We start from the raw sequence: 9,974 nt of genomic DNA on the forward strand, positions 1-9,974 counted from the left end.
CTACTGTCCTCATCCTTTGGTTTGTTACCTGTAAAATATATGATGATTACAGTGGGGTCTGTAAATGCACAGGTGGGAATATGTTACTTGCAAATGGAAAAGATTCAAAGCAGTTCAAATCCATGTATATATCTACTGACTTAATATAGCATTTTTATCTAGTCATGCGTGATCAGGGTGAGCTGACTGGTCAACAATTCATTAAAAACTTCTAACATCACCTCTTCAGTACTGATCTGTGTCTCCACATTGTATCTGCAGTAACAAAACTGTACTGATCCTGCAAAATGAATAACTCCAGATAAGTACAAACAAACAGTAGGTGGCCAGCCTTTCTGGGGCTTACCGCCGCGGCACTGCCTGTAACTGTAATTCAGTCGCGTGTTAAAATCATTCGCGAAACTACCGCCAGGTGGCGCAAAAGGACGCATTGCGAAATGAATGTAATTGTAAAATGAGATAAAAGAAGGAAGTAAAACAACAACAAAAAAAAAAAAGGTTTTTTTACAATTTGTTAATTTTTAAAATGTAGGATAGTCTTAGACTACAGTCTACTAAACAAAAATTAAAAGAAGACTTTAACACAAAGGATCATATGCATGCTATTTTTATTAAACAGTAAATAAATATAAGGCATATATATATATATATATATATATATATATATATATATATATATATATATATATATATATAAGCTAAATGTTTTAATTTCATTTTCATTTCGATTCATTCTTGGTTTAAAGAAATCTTCAGGTTCCATATGCAGAGCGAAATGGGAACAGTCCAGCATTTAGCAATAATTAGTATTAACTCTGTTATTATTCTTGATTTTTCAAACTACCAGCATTTTTGAATTATGCCTTATGTGTGACCAAAAATTAAGTATTATTTGTTTCAGCTGATCGTGCTAGTGCCTCGCGCACATAATGGAAACAGAAGTCGTTCACCAGACATTCGGTGTGAGCACTTTGACATATTGTTAATTATGATTTTTTTTTTCATCAATACTGAAACGCACACAGCCTATTTACCTCATGAATAATAGCCTAGTTAAGCTTCAAATGGGCAACATCACAAATATGGAAACGTTTGATTTCTCCCGATTGAGCCTATAGCCTATTTTTTTCCTCTTACAAACTCTGATTTATTTTTTAGCGTGTTTAAAGAAGAAAATTAAATAAACATGCAGCAAACGAAAATAGGTGATTGATCCTTTCAAATGAAACCTATACACGACTCATATATTTTTTTCCTCTGACAAACTTAATTTATTTTTTAGCGTGTTTAAAAAATAAAAAATAAAGAAAACATTCAGCAAATGAAAATAGGCGATGAATCCGTTAAAATGTGTTACTCTTGGTTAACAGTACTAATTATAATTATTTTACTTCAGAACAGAGCCTGGCACTAATTTAGATCATCCATGTTTTTTTTCTTTCTTTCTTTCATTGCATCTGAAAACGACTTTGTTCATTACATTCACTTCACGTGATCTGGTGCAGATCAGCCTCCCGCAAAGCTCAGCTGTGGACGATTTAAAAATGTTTGATATAAAGCAGTGGTTCTCAACCTGCGGCCCGTCAAGAATTCTAATGCGGTCTGCACAACATGCTGAAAAAAAAAACAAAAAAAAAAACCTTTATCAGTTTGTAAAATTTTATTGTTTACATCAATTTAAAAAAAAATATGCTACTAATTAAATATTATCTATATCCTAATGTTTTTAAGTGATTTTTTTCTTCATATATTATTTTCAGACATGAGCACTGGCATAAGCATTTAACGAACACATACAAGCGCGCACTTTGCAGAATTCAATTCAAATAGTCATCAACAGCCATTAGGTGAATTGCCATTAAGGTAAAATTGCACATCAGAATGGACGAATTTGTTTTTTAAGGGAGAAAAAAAAAGAAATTGAAAAAAATGCCAGTGAATGAACATGTACAAACTGTCAATAGCCGCAGTATCAGTATTGAAGGAGAAGTGCTGGATTTTTTATTTTTATTTTTTATTTATTTATTTATTTTTGCCCTGCAACTCACTTGAAGTTCCGATAAATGGAAACACCATACACTACCCAGACAGCACATGTACGTCTGGCCGACGTCGGCCCAATATCGAAACGTCGGCCTCTATACCTAAAACATCTATAAAACATCGGCCTGGCGGAGGCCGATATCATTTGGTCAGTGCTCTGTTCTCCAGCTCATCAGTCGTCGGCCCTGAGTTGGTTCACGACCGCGGGCCGATGCCGCGCTTATCTGTGTGCGCGTGCCCAGTATTCGTCTCTTTTAGCCACCCAGAGAGAGAGAAGAGGATAATCCCAGCGACATCTGTGGCTCTGAGGTAACGTTACGATTTCACTTCAGCTCAATTAGACAAAAAATACTACTTTGTTAATTCTGTGTCACTGAAAAGGTACTGCGTTTATACAGTCTATGGGCAGCTAAAGAGTCTGGCTCATTTTCAAATAATGTTACCGTTAACTTTTTGAGCCAACGGTCACGGTAGCGATTTTTTAACATTAATGTTAACGCCTTAATGCGTTTTCAGAAGTTTCTCGGAGGGAAAATGTAAAAGCGGATAATTAAAGAGAAGTCCTGACTGCTTTTTCACCGTATTTTTCACTCTTTTACAGGCTTCCAGAAATAATCCGGTGAAATAATATGGTGAGCTATTGTTGCTGTTGCTTCTGAACTACAAAATGATTTTTAAATGTATTATTGAATGAGACTGTACATTATAAATGTAATGCTTTAACTCTAGATGTTTGCTTGTGTGAATGCTGTGTGTGCGGTGAGTCCTGCGCGAGCGGGGAGCAGAGTTGCCATGGAAACGGGGCGTCAACACAAAAACCGTTACTGGCAAACAGTAATCTCCGTCTCTCGCTGCGGTTTACACTGTTTTAGGTAAGTTTAGTGTCTAAAATCACACAAATATTACATACAAATGTTCCTGACGCGTTTCTTACTTGTTATTGACATGTTTCAATTAAATTTATTTTATAGAAACGGTTTAGTGTCTTCGGAAAAGTCCGTTATCATTTTAGCAGTTTTCAGGTAACGTTAGGCTAACTCTATAGACTGAGCTCTTGTTGATGAAACTCTGGGCTTTTAATCAAATCTTCGATTTGATTAAAACAAAATGATTTTTAAATTAATTATTGAATGATTATTGAATGAGACTGTACATTATAAATGTAATGTTTTAACTCTAGATGTTTGTTTGTGTAAATGCTGTGTGTGCGGTGAGTTCTGCGCGAGTGGGGAGCAGAGTTGCCATGGAAACGGGGCGTCAACACAAAAACCGTTACTGGCAAACAGTAATCTCCTTCTCTCGCTGCGGTTTACACTGTTTTAGGTAAGTTTAGTCGCTAAAATCACACAAATATTACATACAAATGTTCCTGACACGTTTCTTGCTTGTTATTGACATGTTTCAATTAAATTTATTTTATAGAAACGGTTTATTTTCTTCGGAAAAGTCCGTTAGCATTTTAGCAGTTTTCAGGTAGGCTAACTCTATAGATTGAGCTCTTGTTGATGAAACTCTGGGCTTTTAATCAAATCTTCGTGTGTGTATGAGATATTTTGATGGCTCTGTGAATGTTTTGCTGGTGATTTGTCAGTATGTTATTGGAAAAGGCTGATTTACTGAATCGATGACGTCACTTACAGTGAGAGTGTAATCGGCTGAAATCAAGTTCACATTAGTTTTGATATTTCATGATAAACAGATATTAATACAAATTGTTCTGTGATTACAGGAGGACAGAAAGAAACTCTACAGAACAGAAGTGAAGCTCCAAGATTTCAACATTTATGAAGGGAGATACTGACTTAGAAATACAGGTGAACTGAAGAAGCTCATGAAATACATGAATATGCCTTTTTCAGAATACATTTCACCAATTTTAAGAAGTCCCTGACATCATGACGTAAGTCACACTCAAGCTAAAACTAAAAATATAGATTGTGTTATTTTAAGATTATATTTTTAGTAGTAGAATATGTATATTACATATTATTATAATTGTTATATATTATTCTGTCTTTTATCTCCATTTCACCTCTACTCTAGCTTGTTTCCTTCTAATGAACCTGGAACTGCAGAGTAAATATTGTTGACTCTGTGTCAGATTGCTTGTGATGACGATCAGAGCCTGAGTGAACCTGCTGTCAGACAGTGAGTACCGTGGGGTTTCAGTCAGGGCCTTCAGTAAACAACTGTTAGATACCTGTACACATCTTACACATCTCTGTTACAGCTAACGCAGCCATATGTGTAAAGGTGCGGTCACACTAGCCTTTGAACGTGCAAAATTATTTTGGACGCCACTGCGAATATGGGCGGGAGCAAGATATAACGGTTTCCCCTCATCACAACATGGGTTAATCTGTGCTTTTACTGTGTCTTTGGCGATGGTGTCGAAAGCGTCTTATTATATTGCACTCTGTCTCTCTCTCTCTCTCTATAAATATACACACTAAACAATAAAAAAATATAGAACGTGTCCTCATTCAAATGTGCCATCTGTTCCTGTTTCCATTGACACTGCGAACCATGCAGCTTCTTTTTAAATTATCTTTTAAATATGTATTATATAAAATAGGATGCTGCACTACGGCTAAAATTAGCACTTCATTTTTTAATTTCTGTACAGAGAGGTCACGCAGTGACGTATTGATCATCTACTGGTCCCACGACTTCACGTGATGCGAATTCGCAGGTCAAAGTTCACCAAACTTGAACTTTCGAACGCAGCGAAATGCGAAAATTTTCGCATGAGCCTGGGTTTCCAGTCTGACGCATTCGCATGTGTATGAATGGAAGTCAGTGGAACGAAAAGTGCAGTGTGACCGCCCCTTAATGCACATATTATGCCCCACACAGGCTCTCAACAACAATGACGGGGCTGATCAACAACTTCAGCAGTAGGCTAGATTAGTGTGGGTTAAAGGGATAGTTCACCCCAAAATGAAAATTTGCTGTTAATTTACTTTCCCTCAGGTCTTCCAAGGTGTGGGTGACTTTTTGGTAACAATTTATAATAAAGTTCAGTTGTAAGTCACTTTTAAGTGAGTAGTTAATGATGAACTAATCATTTACAAAACATTCATAAGCGCCTAATAAGTGATATACTAATAATTTGTGTACTTTTTGTAAATTCATTTTAAAAGTCATTTACAAGTAATTAGATTATGATTAACTAATTATTTACAAAACATGACTGTGTTCATAGAAATAAATGATGTTAATATTTTTATCTATGTTCTGTAGATTAAGTTATAAATAATTTACAAGTCACATGAATATACATTCACTAATGATTAAGTAATATGCTATGATTTACACATCTTTCATAAGCAATCTTAAAAAAAATAACATCATGAAAAAAATCAAACAGATCCTTAATGGTTAATAGTTAGTAGTTAATATATTATGAATCACTTATAAATCATTGAAATGTCAACATTGTACTATTATCTCACTGAACATTATAAATCATTTACAAAGCTTTCTGCACCCCCCAATCTAAGGTGTAAACTACTCATCAGTTGTAAATGTTTTACAAACTTTGTGGTTTCCAGTTGTGTGTGCGTGTATATATATATACATACATAAACACATATATATATATATATATATATATATATATATATATATATATATATATATATATATATATATATATATATATACACACACACCAACACACACAAAATCAACCAAACTGTAACCGGAAAGTTTACATTTACAACTGATGAGTAGTTTACACTTTAGATTGTGGGTGCAGAAAGCTTTGTAAGTTATTTATAACTTAATCTACAGAACATAGATAAAAATATTAACATCACTTATTAATCATTTATGAACACATAGTCATGTTTTGTAAATGATTAGTTTACCATTAGCTAATTACTTTTATTACATGACTCTGTGGGTACTTGATTCTGATTGGTCAGTTGCGACATTCCGATGCATGTTATCCCTGGATAAAAACCTGTAAAATGTACTAACACAGGCTCATCCGGGTAACAGTAGTTGGTGCTGTACTCTTGCTTTAACTATTTTTTTTTATTGGTGGAAGCTGTGCATTTGTTTAGCTAATAAATTATAAAAACAGTGTACAACAGTTGTGTACAATTGTTTAATTATGTCATCCTGGTTAGGGTTGGCCTGATTGACGATGCCATCGTCCATCGCCGATGGCTGATAGACATCACGATGCTGCGCCGGCAAACAGCGTCATCAGCTCCAGTATCTCGCCCGTGCATCTGTTGTCATGCGACAGAGAAGTCACGTTCTATAGACAGTTTCTACAGACAGTTGTGAACGTGCTGACAGCTGGTTGCCCAGGCTATGGATTAAAGGTAATACTGTTGTAAGTAGTGTTCATTTTCTCCTAAATACCGATCATTTCGCTTCATTAGACCTCAATGTATCACCAGTAGCCACCGGTATTGATTTGGTCTTGTATTATCAACTACATTATTATCAACTAGAGATCAACCGATAGTGGATTTTTCCAATACTGATAGCTAGTTTGGACCACACTGGCTGATACCGATTTATAGAGGGCGTGCTGTCATTGAATGTCAAAATTTGATTGGCTGATGATTCTGTCACTAATGCTTGTAACAAATCAGATGTGACTTCTTTCATCAAAAGGGGAGCACAATCTGTAGTGCTGGCCATAGACTTTTTGTAATGTAGGATATTCCAGGTCAACCTCAACTAAACTAATCACAAGCAATGTGTGAACATTACACAAATGTAAATGATAACTAAATAGTCTGTAAAAGCATTTTTCACACAATTTTGTTTTTTATAGGGCCAGCAGAGCCCTGCTCACCCTGACGGCCCACCGCTGCTGTCAGACAACATCTCAAAGATGCTATAAACTGCAGGACTAGTAAGTACAAACTTGAACATGCACAACTGTTTCATAAGTTTGGGAAGGTATGGTTTTTTTTGTGTTTTTGAAAGTCTTTTATGGCAATATTTAGAGAAGTCATTTATTCCTGTGATGGTAAAGCTGTATTTTCAGCATCATTACTCCTGTCTTCAGTGTCACATGATCTTCAGAAATCATTCTTATATTCTGATTTGCTTCTGAAGAAACATTTCTGACTATTATCAGTGTTGAAAACCGCTGTGTTCCTTCATTTTTTCAGGATTCTTTGATGAATAAAGTTTTAAAACAGTACAGTGTTTGAAACAGAAATGTCTGTTTTAACTTTTGATAATTGATAAGACAGTGATAATAATTGAAAATGTTTATTGAGCAGCAAATCAGAATGATTTCTGAAGGATCATGTGACACTGTAGACTGGAGTAATAAAAATTAGCTTAGATCACAGAAATAAATTACATTTCACAATATATTCACGTAGAAACTGTTGTGTTAAATTGTAATATTTCACAATATTACAGTTGTTTTACTTGCTTTTGATCAAATAAAGGCAGCCTTGGTGAGCAGAAGAAATTTTTCTCCAAGATGTAAAAAAAAAAAATCGTACTGACCCCAAACTTTTTAACAGTAGTATAAATTATAAATTACAAATATAATGTTCCACCTACTGAAATGTATATTCCATTCTAAAGAGATGCCTGTTCCACAAATAATACATTTACAGGGATCACGTGAAACACTTCATCAATAAACTGATTTTTGAGAGCATTAGTGGCAGTGTGTCGATTTTTGTTTATTGATTGGTGAATTGGAAGTGGATGTGTGTTTATAACCTACTTGTGATTAAATCAGATATATATATATATATATATATATAGCAAAATAAGCTCAAATTGAGGCAGCAGCATCTATGGTGCATGGCCTGTAGTGAGGTCACTAAATTCTAATACCAAGAATTTATCAAAGTCCACTAAAGGAAGTAAAACCTATTGGTATTTTACTTTGAAAATAGCCTTCCAAATAATATTTGGGGCTCGGACACACTTTTTTTTGTTGTTGTTTAAATTAAATTAAAATACATAGTTTAGTATTCACACAACACATCTAATAACCATGCACTCCAGTTATATGTGATTAAATAAATAATATTTTGTCTGAAATAATATGAACAGCAGCAGCTATTCTAAACTTTCTCCTTTTTATTTCCTGTTTCTATCTCAGGATGGCCATCCCAAGGTTTCTAGAGATTACACCAGCTCCAGACTGAATCCAGACTCACTTGTGAAGACTTCAGATGACACCAACGCTCACAAAGACTACAGACGACAACTGTACATGAACACACAAAACATTGGACACACAAAACAATTATTATCCTTATTTTGCCTATAAGGGTAAATTTGATGATTTTCAAACTGCTTTATTGTAACGTCTCTTATATCTGTAAATGAACAATATTTACTCTCTCTGAGTTATGTGGACCTACATGTCCCCTTTTATTTGTAAGCATCACTTTAAAAATGTTGAAAGATAATGTTAATGTTAACTGAATACAAAACTAGACTTGTTTAGTAAGATTTTATCAGAAAATATTTTTGAACTTTTATCATGCAATTTAAAACATTTTAATTGCTTAATTAGGAAACACTTTAGAATAAGGTTCCATTAGTTAATGTTAGTTAATGTATTAATTAACATGAACAAACAATGAATAATACATTTATTACTGTATTTATTCATCTTCGTTAATGTTAGTTAATGAAAATACAGTTATTCATTGTTAGTTCATGGTAATTCACAGTGCATTAACTAATGTTAACAAGCACAACTTTTGATTTAAATAATGCATTAGTAAATGTTGAAATTAACATGAACTAAGACTTATAAATGCTGTAGAAGGATTGTTCTTGCTTAGTTCATGTTAACGAAAGTAGTTAACTAACATTAACTAATGGAACCTTATTCTAAAGTGTTACCCTTAATTATTGTTTACCTGGTTTTATTTTGTGTTTATGTAACTTTTTAAAAAGTTCTTGGCATAAAGTTTGCATGCGATGCTGACAGCACTGAACACATGACTTTTTATTATGAACTAGATGGTCTTCCCAGTGAGTCTCAGTCATCTCTGGCTTTTTAAACTGTAACCTTGAAACATGCATTTCCTGTAAACCTACTTTGAAATAAGTATTGTCAAAAGGTGCTATACTCATACAACATTTAACCATGCAAGTACTGTAGTAATGGTTATTTTTGTTTTTACTATGGTTTTACTGCAAAAGCTGTAGTAAAATCATGGTTAATGTTCAAAAGACTACAAATAATCCCGAATTATGCACTTTTGATCAAAGCATCTGGTAAATGTTATTGTATTTGTACATGTAATATGAAATAAATGAAAATATTAATAAAGTTGCGTCTGTTCTTGAGAGTGGTGTGTATTGTTTTATTATAAACCAGCGGCGGTAGCCGCGGGTGGTCCGTAACGATGAGCAAAACGCCGGTGAACCGCGTCTACGCAGAGCGGCCGGGATGTATCGTCCCAGCATCGGCCGGAGAGCATTTCCGATCAGAGGCCGACGTCGCCGAGACATCTTGCCTATTAGCAAACGCTCCCTGAGCGATATCGTCCCGATGGAATTTTGTAGGTCGGCTCGACATCGGCACAACGTATGTGTGCTGTCTGGGTATGTAAAAATCCTTAATTGAAGAAATGTGGCAAAATATCTCAAGAGAGAACCTCATATTATTAAATTCAAAAGTGCTTTCCATATTTGGGTCAAAATAGGCTACATTGTTGAACGCACATTTTCTGAAATGTTGTGCGTCAGGTCATGCAAGCCTGCATCTTAAACCCTCTGTCAAACTTTCTGCGTTCGCGAGTCCGCTATATCCGCTAGGTAGGCGTGATTGGAGAGTGTGAGCAGAGGCTCTAGCAGACGACCGCGCTGGACAGGTGCGCGTGGTCAGTTGGCTTCAAAAGCAAAATTGCACATGTGCAGCCAGGCAGAGTGAAGAAGCTCATTGCTACTCGAACCTGTGCAATCCGTCAATA

General features: G+C 35.0%; 1 long non-coding RNA gene across 6 annotated transcripts; it reads left to right on the forward strand.

Annotated features, from left to right (window-relative positions):
* Positions 1–2,225: 2,225 nt before the first annotated feature.
* LOC113048442 (uncharacterized) lies at positions 2,226–8,301 on the forward strand. 6 transcript variants are annotated; one of them, XR_003276490.1, is made up of 8 exons: positions 2,226–2,352; positions 2,645–2,675; positions 3,224–3,366; positions 3,773–3,943; positions 4,087–4,191; positions 6,180–6,391; positions 6,842–6,922; positions 8,144–8,301. It is a non-coding gene; the product is annotated as an uncharacterized LOC113048442 (long non-coding RNA). The 6 variants fall into 6 exon arrangements; XR_003276489.1 differs by lacking the exons at positions 2,226–2,352; positions 2,645–2,675 and adding exons at positions 2,900–2,915; positions 3,015–3,065; XR_003276486.1 differs by lacking the exons at positions 2,226–2,352; positions 2,645–2,675 and adding an exon at positions 2,856–2,915 and having other exon boundaries at positions 3,015–3,366.
* Positions 8,302–9,974: the final 1,673 nt, after the last annotated feature.

This window comes from Carassius auratus, chromosome 29 (assembly GCF_003368295.1).
Source record: "Carassius auratus strain Wakin chromosome 29, ASM336829v1, whole genome shotgun sequence".
NCBI lineage: Eukaryota > Metazoa > Chordata > Actinopteri > Cypriniformes > Cyprinidae > Carassius > Carassius auratus.